Here is a 10,818-nt window from a genome sequence, read left to right as displayed (position 1 = left end):
TGTAGGGGATGGTTATGGTGCCACACAAGGATGGAGGTATGGAGACCTTGCTCATTTGGAGAGCCGGCAGCATTTGGTGATTGGTTGCATGTGGGTGATGAAGGAAGGCGGGACATAGGATGGCACCTAAATTTTTAAACTTGAGCCAATGGGTAGATGGGGACGCTATTTTCTGAGATGAGGCTGGGTGAATATTCAAAATCTCCTTTGCTCATATTAAGTCAGGTAGGCCTTTTTAACACTTCTAGGGTGTGTGAAGTAGACAGTTGGCTTAGGGTGTAAGTCTGGGCAGGGGATCTAAGATTTGGAAGTGTTTTTAGTGCCGAGAGCTTTACACAGCCATCTTAAGGAATGCTGTCCCAGAAGTAGCCAAAAGATCGTTCTAAAACATATTTCTGATTACAGAATCAGAATTACTTGCTTCAAACTCTGCAAAGTACAAGGTGCTTTCCCTTTCCCACTGTACTTGGGTAAGACCCATCACAAGCTGCCTCTACTGGCTTCTCATTTTTTATATCCCATCAGCCTCTGGATTTTAGAGGTGAAACTAAGGTTTAGAGCAGAACTGACTAATTCTGCCAGAAAATGTGGCATCTAAATCATGGCTTTGCATTTCAGGCTTTCCATCACATTGGCTAGAGCTCAAGGCCTTTTCTGATCAAACAAAGTAAAATAATGTACAAAACCCAGCAGAACGCCTGCCCCAGAATAGGGCCATAAAGCATAGTTGTCAAAACGCACAGTGCACCATCATTTAAAACTGACTGGAACAGAAATGTGTGAAAGGCTTATTGTCAGCCAGGCTTGGAGGAATTTTAGGACTCCCCGATTATTCAAAAGGTGCCTGCCTTCTAGGCATAGTTCAATGTGTGGCTCATTTGGAAAGGTAATTTATCCTTACAGCGTGAGAACCATGACTTTATACAGCCAGAATGTTAATTTATCAGTTTGTCCAGGTGTCTGTTTTTTTTTCTTCTTTTTAAAGATTTTATTTATTTGACAGTACAAGCAGGGGGAGCAGCAGAGAGAGGAAGAGGCAGGCTCCCGCTGAGCAGAGAGGGCGATGCGGGGCTTGATCCCAGGACCCTGAGATCACAACCTGAGCTGAGTGCGATGCCCAAGGACTGAGCCACCCAGGCGCCCCCAGGTGTCTGTTTTTGCCACTTGTCGGGCGCTATCTTAAACCCTCTACAAATCAATACACATTTTCTGTCAGTCCTCACTACCACCCATCTTAGAGATGAAAATGCTGACAGAATGAGCCATTAAGTTGTCAAGGGCACAAGGAAACAAGTGGGATGCAAGCCCAGTTTACCTGACTGCAAAACCGACCCTTGTCCTCAGCATGTGGTTCAATGTCAACTCCTCCACCTGCCTTTGAGGCCTTCTGAGATTTGGACTCATGCCCTAATATATGCTGTCTCTGACAGCGTCCATAACCTTTGCTGCTGTGTCAAATGACTCCGGGGATCGCTGGTTTCATTAAATGCAATGGGAATGGTTGGCGCCCCCTAGCGTTGTCCCCAAAGAGGTACCATTTCAGCTAGCTCTGGGTGTGGCTTCTGTTTGTTCTGCATAGACCAGAGGATTTAGGGGTGTCTGGCTGGCTCATTCAGTAGAGCATGTGACTCTGGATTTGGGGCTTGTGAGTTCGAGCCCCACATTGGGTGTAGAGATTACTAAAAAAAAAAAAAATAAAAAATAAAATAACAATAATAATAATAAAATGTTAAAAAAAAAAAAAAAGGGAACAGGAGATTCAGCCCAGAAGTTGCAACACTGTGGCAAAGGCATGATCAGGTGTGAGTTGTCACAAGTTTGAGTACTTTCATGTAGGTTTTGCTGTGCTTCCTTGAGCAGGAGAGAAAAGGTGGAGCTAGAGAGAGGGTAGAATTTGAGAATAACCTGCTTTCCCTTACCTATGCCATGGTACTGCCCAAAACATGTACATGCATGCATACGTGTATGGTGAGTGATTCAATAGGCGTGCACACGCATGCGTGCGCGTGCACACACACACGTCTGGAGTGATTGGTAAGAGTTGTGACAATTATGAATTAATGAAGTGCTTTCTTTGCCTTCCTGGGAAAGGTGTGGGGATTACATACAAATCCGGTGGGCCTCTTGGCTGTGTCATTATGGTGGATCGTATCCATCATGTGTGGCCGAAAAGTTGAAAACCAGCGATGCTGGAGCATCCCTCGTCCAAACCTCCCATCTCCAAAGATTTCCACCTTCCACAACCCAGCCCCAGGTTCATATCTCTGTGAAGTCATGTCTTGCTATGTGCACTCTCTTTATACTTACAGCCCTCGTGGAACAGGCCTGGTGAGCAAGTGACAGCTTCTCTATGCATTGACTTTCTCGGTCTGTAAAGAGAACGCCGTCTGACTGGAGTCTTTGGGAAACTGAGGCAGGTGGTCTCTAGATTATAAAAGTGCTACAACACCATCAAACAATTATACCCTTGCTCAACTGACGTGTCTCTGGTTTGCTGCTGTTCTCTTGCATTTGCCCTTCCTCCCTCCTTCCCTACCTGCCCCCCTCCACCAGTGCTCTGGGGATGGAAACAAGGCCTGCATATTCACTTTGGATAGCCTAGAACCTTATACATAGAAACCCCTGGACAACATTTTCCATTGACTAGAAAATACTGAGAGGTGTGAATCTAGAGCCTATATCCCTGGACATTTGACAGCCTGTGGAGGCATTTTTGATTGTCATGACTGTGTGTGTTTGAGAAAAGGGCTGCTCCTGGCATCCTGGTGGGGGATGAGGCCTGGGATGCTGTTAACCAGCCTACAATGCACATGACAGCCCCTTACAGAAAGAATTATTTGGGCACAAACGTCAGTGCCAGGGTTGAGAAATCCTGATGGAGACAAGAATTAAGAACATTAGGCTTCACCATAGCAGAGCTCGTCAGGGATGAGGCTGGAATCGGCCAGGCCTGTACCAGATCTGCCAGTTACAGTAATGGTATCAGGAAAACATCTTCACATTTGTGAGAGGTCTCAGGTTTCCAAAGACCTTTCATACCCATTCCCATTTTTGACCTTTCACAACAGTTTTGCAAGTTCCCTATGTTCCATCTTCCTGCCGTTACTCCTCAACTGGCGGAAGACAAAACTGGGCCAACAGGTAAATAATTTGCCAAATGTCTCAGAGCTGGCTAGTGACTATGCCACGAGAACAGCATCATTGGCTGCCAGCTCAGGCTTGGTTTGCTCCCCTCTCCCTGCTTTTCTGTTAAAGCAGAAATGACAAGGATGAGACATAGGGAAGGTGGACTACTTGGCAGTTGGGAATTAGAGAGCCGTCTAGGTTGGAGAGGACAGTGGTGTCGTTTGGCTTCCCATGGCTTGGGAGGAGACTCAAGGCCCCATACACATGCGCTAGGAGACCTTATGCCCCAACTTTGGTGCTGGAGCTTCAAGCCCCATCTGAAACTCTTAAAAACAAACAAACAAACAAAAAACCAGCAGGTGGGAATGGAACAGAAATGTTTCCCGAAGTCGGTGCTTACTTGTTAAGCCAGAAGAGGGAGCTCACATCTAGCAATCTGAAGCTGGTTCTACAGCGAACAGCCCTGAGAGCGGAAAGAGACTTTGCAGTAGTGTGTCTTAGGCGTTAATGTGCATCTGTACAAGGGGTCCTGCTAAAAGGCAGGACATAAGTGTGTAGGTCTGAGTTTCTGCCAGCTCCCAGGGAAAGACTTCCACAGACCACGCCTTGGGTAGCAAGGCCATAGAAGCCCTCGTCAGTCCTCCTCCTGAAGAGGGCACACCTGAAGCCAGAGAGGGGCCATGGCTCTACCTGTGGCCACTGTAAGTCTGCAGCACCTGGGCTGGGACCCAGGTTTCCTCCATCTGGGGCTTGCTTCACAGCATCTTCCCTGCTCCTCTGACCCTAACAGAATGAAGTGGGGAGGATCCATCCCTAGGTATGGAAGCAAAGAGACCATATTGTCTGCTTTGAATTCTTAACCTCAAAAATACACTGCCAGTTACTTTACCAGCAAAAGAGGTGTTTATTTGGGAATCAAAGAGAATCAAAATCTGGGGCAAACAAACTGCGGCAAAACTGTAGGCAAGTCCAGGGAATAAAGGAGAGGCACACCCATTCATTCATTCATTCATTTATTTGAAAGTGTGAGAGCACACGAGTGGGAGGGGCAGAGGGAGAGAGAGAATCTCAAGCGGACTCCACACTCATCAGTGGAGCCTGACGCAGGGTTTGATCTCACCACCCTGAGATCATGACCTGAGCCAAAACCAAGAATCAGACAACTAACCGACTGCACCACCCAGGTGCCCCAAGGCTCACTTTTATAAGGAGAGAAGGGGGGAGTTGGGAATACCGTTATGAACTGAGAGTCCGTTAGAGAAAACTGGGAGTCGAAAGTATAGTGGCTTCTCATTGGCTGTTGCCTAGAGGGTGGGGGTGAGGAATGAGGAAAGCAGCTCTTCCTCTGGCTGGAGTAGAAGAGTGGTATCTATGTTCACAGTCAAGTCAATCTCTTCCTGTTGGGTCTGCAATTGATTCGGAGTCTGTCAAAACTTCCTGGTTCCATTTAGTGGGGTTTCCCTTTACTAATTTTCCCAGAATCAAGCTTCTTTGTACTATATTTTTGGTCAAATCACTTCCCTCCCATAACAACCACTGGGAATCCAAAGATGAACAGAATAAGACTCTGGTTTCTCTTACGCCTTGGGGGAGCCAAAGCAAAGTAAATTTGTTAACAGAAGGTGTTCTTATTTGTGGTTTATATAAATTTGGGCATTAATCCAAAGGAAACGTTACATGTAACTTGGTGTGTTCTTATAGATGCAAATTGTAGCCATACCTGATCTCCTAGAAGTAATGCTGCTTTAATCCTGAATCATTTTGAATGCTTTTACCTGCAAGAAACAAACTACATCCCTTAAAAAGATAGGAATCCTTAGATCTCTCTAAACATGAAAGATTGTTAAAGAACAAAATTTCAACTGAGTAAACTTGAAGAAAATTGGTTTTATGAAGTGAGTCATGAATCCCACCTAGCATGTAGAGGGGAGCTCTGAGGAGTTGTAGAAAATGGAAGGTTTCTATAGGAAGGAGGGTGGGGCAAAGAAGTTATTAGCTAAAGAAAAGATTGCTTTAGGCAAGGGCACTTTCCCTTAGGGGGAAGGGCTGGGAGTCTTACACAGATGACTCATCTTCCTTTGGGGAATAGAGGGCCCCTGTGACAGATTACCTCATTAGTGCTGACTAGAAAAGTCCTGACTGACCAGTTAAGACTTCATTTCTGGAGAAGGTTAAAACTGTGTGTATGGGCATTACCCCACCAAGCAATTCTCTGGTGCCATTTGGGTGTCCTACAATTCAACTCACTTCTGTCACTACCTACCTGGAGATAGCATTAGATACCACAGGTTAAGGGCTCAGTCCTACAAGAGTGTCCTTACCCACCCTCCCCCACTTCAGATGCCAGTCACAAGTCCAGGTACCTGTGGTCCTCATGGTCTGGCTATAGATGGGAGGTTCTGATAACACCCTGTTGGGTTTGATTGATTTGCTAGAGTGTCCCACAGAACTTAGAAAAACAGTGTACTTACTAGATTACTGGTTTATTATTAAAGGATGTAATACAGGAACAGCCAGATGGAAGAGATGCATAGGGATGGAGAAAGGACAAGGAACTTCCATGTCCTCTCTGAAAACACCATTCTCCCCAAATCTCCACATGTTCTCCAACCTGGAAGCTCTCTAACCCTCTGCTTTGGGTTTTTTGTTTGTTTGTTTGTTTTGTTTTTTTTTTTATTTGACAGAGAGAAATCACAACTAGGCAGAGAGGCAGGCAGAGAGAGAGGAGGAAGCAGGCTCCCCGCCGAGCAGAGAGCCCGATGCGGGGCTCGATCCCAGGACCCCGGGATCATGACCCGAGCCGAAGGCAGAGGCCTTAACCCACTGAGCCACCCAGGCACCCCTGCTTTGGGGTTTTAATGGAAGCTTCATTATATAGGCATGATCAACTGGCCAAGTCCCAGAAATCAAGGAGGTGAGACTGAAAGTTTCTACCCTCTGTTCAAGATTGGTTTCCCTGGCAACCAGCCCCCTTCTCTAAGTTATTTAGGGGCTTTCCCAAAGTCATCTATTAATGTAACAAAAGGCTCCTTAATTGCTCTCAACACTTAAGAAATTCCAAGTGTTTTAGGAGCTCTGTGCTACAGGGGGACAAAGACCAAATATATATTTCTTACTATAAATCACAATATCACAGGAAAAGAAAGGGGGAAGGAAACCTTTTCAGATTAAGCAGCCTACACCACACTATTAGTCGCAGTTCACTCATGAGTTTATTCACAAAGCAAAGTTCCTTGGGTGTTGTGTGATCAAAGGTCAGGGTCAAGGAGAGGTTAGGCAGAATTCTAACCTCTGGCAGGGAAATCTACTCTCAAGAGAGGAAGTGGTACTTAGGCTACCCAAAAACCCAGCCTACACACACAGGAGTCCATTAACTCATCAGGGGGAAGCTGCTATGACCAAGACTACAGATATGCCAGGCACTGTATGTTCTACCTTCTGCTGATCCCCTGTCCTCCAGCAGTGAGGTAGCTTCCCACTCCATGCACCACCACCTTCAAGCCAGAAGCAATGTAACCCCATGGATTTTCTGCTTATTGGCCCAGTAGTGACCACTGTAGAAGGTAATTCTAATTCTGGTACCTCAGTGGGTTACGACTTCAATTCCCATCTCAGGATGGACTTGTGTTCTCAGCAACTCTTCAATTCCAACAGGATGTACTATGGTTTAGAAATGAAGCTGGTTGCAAGTTGAATCTGTCAAGCCCTTGAAACAACAAATTGCTCCCATGTTCTTAGTCCCTGTGTAGGAGCAACAGTGTGAGTTTGTAACATGTTGTCTGTGACGAAGTTTGCTGGCTTCTGCCTTTGTCTAACACAGCGATTCTTACCCAGGGGTGTATGTCAGAATCACTGGAGGAGCTTGTATTAGTTTCTTCTTGCTGCTGTAACAAATTATCACAAGGTTAGTGGCTTAAAAATAACCAATTTATTCTGGAGGTCAGAGGTTTGAAATCAGTTTCCCTGGGCTAGAGTCCAGGTACCAGTGACGCTGTTTCCTTCTAGAGGCTCTAGAGGATAGTCCTTTTCCTGAACTCCTTTAGTTCAGTGTCCATCTGTGGTCCTCAGCTGGTAGCCCCTCCCTTGTTGTCATGGTGCATCACTCCAGTCCCCGCCTCCATCATCACGTTACCTTTCCTGTCGTGAGATCTCACCCTGTCTCCCTCTTATAGGGATCCCTGTGATTGCAGTTAGGGCCTCGCTGGGTGATCCAGAGAATTTCCCTATCCAGGATCCTTAAGTTAATCATGTACAGAAAGTCCCTTTCCCCATGGAAGAGAACATTTACAGGTTTCTGAGATTAGGACGTAGATATTTTGGGGCCATTATTTGGCCTCAGAGCCTAAACATGCTTAGACCCCTCTCTTTAAAGATTCTAGTTTAGTAGGTAGGGCCAGGACATGTATATTTTTCAAAATATGTGCCTGATTAAGAATCTCTCACCTAGCACATAGCTTTATCCAACCCTCAGTTGCTTATAATTTTATCGGTGAGGTTTTATTTAGATGACTCCAGAGCTGACTGGGCAGCTCAGACACCAAGACTTTGACAACTGACTATCTCATTGAACCCTCACATGCTTTCAGAGTAGGTTTTGTTTTTAAGACTGTCTAATCTCTGCACTCAACATGGGTCTCAGACCAACAACCCCAAGATCAAGAGTCACATGTCTTACTGACTGAGCCATCTGCGTGCCCCCAAAGTAAGTTTTTTGTTTTGTTTTTACCAAAACAGGTTTTATTCTCATTTTAATGATGTGGAAATAGGCTCAGAGATTGTTCCACCTGCCTAAGGTCACACAGCAAGAGCGACCTAGATCCAGAACCCAAACACAGCTCTTATTCTAGAACCTGACAAATTTCATGAAACTGCCTAAGTCAGCAGATCGGGGCAGGGAAGGAAAGTTCAGCATGACAGGGGCCTTCCCAAGGCATGCAGGTCCATTTCCAGCCCCTATAACCTCTAGTGTTCAAACTGTTGGGTAGAGTGTTAGAATCCACATACCCCTCATCTACCTCCTGAGACCTGTGTTACAACTATGGCTCATCCCTACTGCATAAGCAAGATTGCAAACACGAGTTTGGTGAGGGAGCAGACTCTCGGGATTTGAGCTTCCTCTCTCCCCACAGCTCAAGGCTGCCTCTCCCACGTACAGTAGGAGGATGTGAACCTTTGGAAGTTGAGAGCATAACTTGAGTCAGTCACTTATTGTACTTGTTCCTGGCTTCCATGGCAACAAGTGTTCATCCCAGCAGCTGCTCCACAGTTGGCTTAGCTTTTCTCCCAAGTTCTGCCCCAGAATTTGTGGCAAACATCAGAACCAAGCCCTGCTATGGGGACAGGCTGGAGGCCAGATCACCGTGATCCAGACTTGTGACCATACACAAACAGACCAACCTGGAGAAGAGAGGCTCCAGGTCCTTCATCAAGATCATATATCTCAGACAAGCTACCCTAGGGCCTATGTGGCTCTTCTGTAAAATGTGTGCATTTCTAGCAAAGTGATGGCTTTAGGGACTCATTAGCGTTTGTATTTATCACCTATTGCTGTTGTAACAAATTCATATAAACTTAGCATCTTGAAATACAGGTTATTTCACAACTCTGGAATTTAGAAGTCCAAAATGGGGCAGTGGAACTGTGTTCCTTGAGGCTCTAGTGAAGACCCATTTCCTTGCTATCCCCAGCTAATATTGGCTCCCCACATTCCATGGATTGTGGCCTCCATCACTCTGATTTCTGTTTCCATTGGGACATCTTCTGACTCTGATCCTTCTGCCCTTTTAATAAGGACCCTTGTGATTGGGTCTTTTGGATAATATCCCAATGTCAGGACTCTTAGGCACATCTGCAAAGTCCATTTGGAACCATGTAAAGAGAATATTCAGATTCTGGGGAATAGGAGGTGGACCTGTTGGGGTGGTCATTACTTAGCCTATCACTAGGGATCAGGAAGCCCCTTAAATGGCCAAATTTAAATGCCATTTTAAGAAGTACAACATATGCAGGTTTTCTGGTTCTAATGTGGAACACTGTGCCTTGTCAGTCACAGAAAAGCTTGACTCCAAGACCATTTATCATGATCAGATTAAGGCTTTATTCCCTTCTAAAGCAATATCCCAAGAATGGCTTTGATGACTAACTTGAACTTTTGACTCTTAGAACTCTAGAAAGACCAGAGCTTTCACACGATGTGAGTAGTTTCCTTCCCCACACCATGGCTGAGTTCTACTGTATAAATGTAATCAAATAATTTAGAATGAAAAGGTGTATTGGAAGAGGAGGCAGAATGTATACCAAAGAGCTACAGTATAGGGCGTCTGGGTGGCTCAGTGGGTTGGGCCTCTGCCTTGGGCTCCAGTCATGATCTCAGGGTCCTGGGATCGAGCCCCGTATCTGGCTCTCTGCTCAGCGGGGAGCCTGCTACCCCTCCCCCTCTGCCTCTCTGCCTACTTGTGATCTCTGTCAAATAAATAAAATCTTAAAAAAGAGGGGCGCCTGGGTGGCTCAGTGGGTTAAGCCGCTGCCTTCGGCTCAGGTCATGATCTCAGGGTCCTGGAATCGAGTCCCGCATTGGGCTCTCTGCTCAGCAGCGAGCCTGCTTCCCTCTCTCTCTCGCTGCCTGCCTCTCTGTCTACTTGTGATCTCTGTCAAATAAATAAATAAAATCTTTAAAAAAAAAATCTTAAAAAAGAAAAAGAGCTACAGTATATCTAATATTCTTCAAATTTTAAAAAGCGAGACTATGACTACTCCCAAAAACGTTCCCAACACCCTGACAACTTTGTTTTTACCTCCTAGCCCCATACAGATATTTTGAGGTTTTTTTCCTAGCCAAAGCTCTCGTGCAATCTACGCTTTTTCTAGGTGAAGGATTCAGGCGAGTTCATTTCTGTGTTATCTTGAAGATAGTCTGTTAAGAGCTACAGTGTAAAGCAAACACTAGTCCTTTTGATATAATTGCAGTGTAGAAGCTGGGGGACCCTGAGGGGGAAAAAACACAGAAGGAAGGAATAATCGAGTGTAGCAGTGGGAAAGCCACTCTGCAGGCTCTGCTAAGGGGCTGGTGTACAGCTGTGGAGTCTTAATGAGACTAGGAATGTTGTAACTGCACCTAAGAAAACCAGAACCTTTATTCATTCCCATTCCCCCAGGGAGATTGCGGGTCTCCAATTGCGTGATGAATACAGGGAACAACGTAACTGAAAACCTTTAAGTTCGCAGGCAAAGTTTCTTTCAAAGAGTAATTTGAGCTAGGAAATATGGAAGCAGAACACTAGATTAATTCCTTGGGAACACCTCCTTACCCTGCCCTTCGAGGGAAGGGAAATCGTGCCCGTGACTAAGGGTGAGCTTTCATCTCCACATCTTGCATATGTGAATGGAGGGGGTGAAAGATGAGTCGCCTGAAGGCAGCCCCAGAGGGGGGCTGTAGCTGAGACCCACTGCTGGTTCAGTTTTCTGGCACTGCCTGCCCGTTTGGGGAGTGGAGGTCAGAGAAAGCTGAATGACAGGAAACAATTAAGTCCTGAATTTCCTTATTCTCATCTACACAGCCAAAGCCCATTAGGATTTTGGAGAGGTTCTACATGCCCTCTGTGAGTGTGACCCCAAGAAGCCATCCTTGAACTCCATGTAAGTTTAATGAGGTAAGAGCAAGCAGCCTGCTTCAACCACTTTATTTGAAAATCC

The sequence above is a fragment of the Meles meles genome, chromosome 21 (genome assembly GCF_922984935.1).
Source record: "Meles meles chromosome 21, mMelMel3.1 paternal haplotype, whole genome shotgun sequence".
NCBI classification, from domain to species: Eukaryota; Metazoa; Chordata; class Mammalia; order Carnivora; family Mustelidae; genus Meles; species Meles meles.
Note: the sequence above shows the minus strand (reverse complement) of the source record.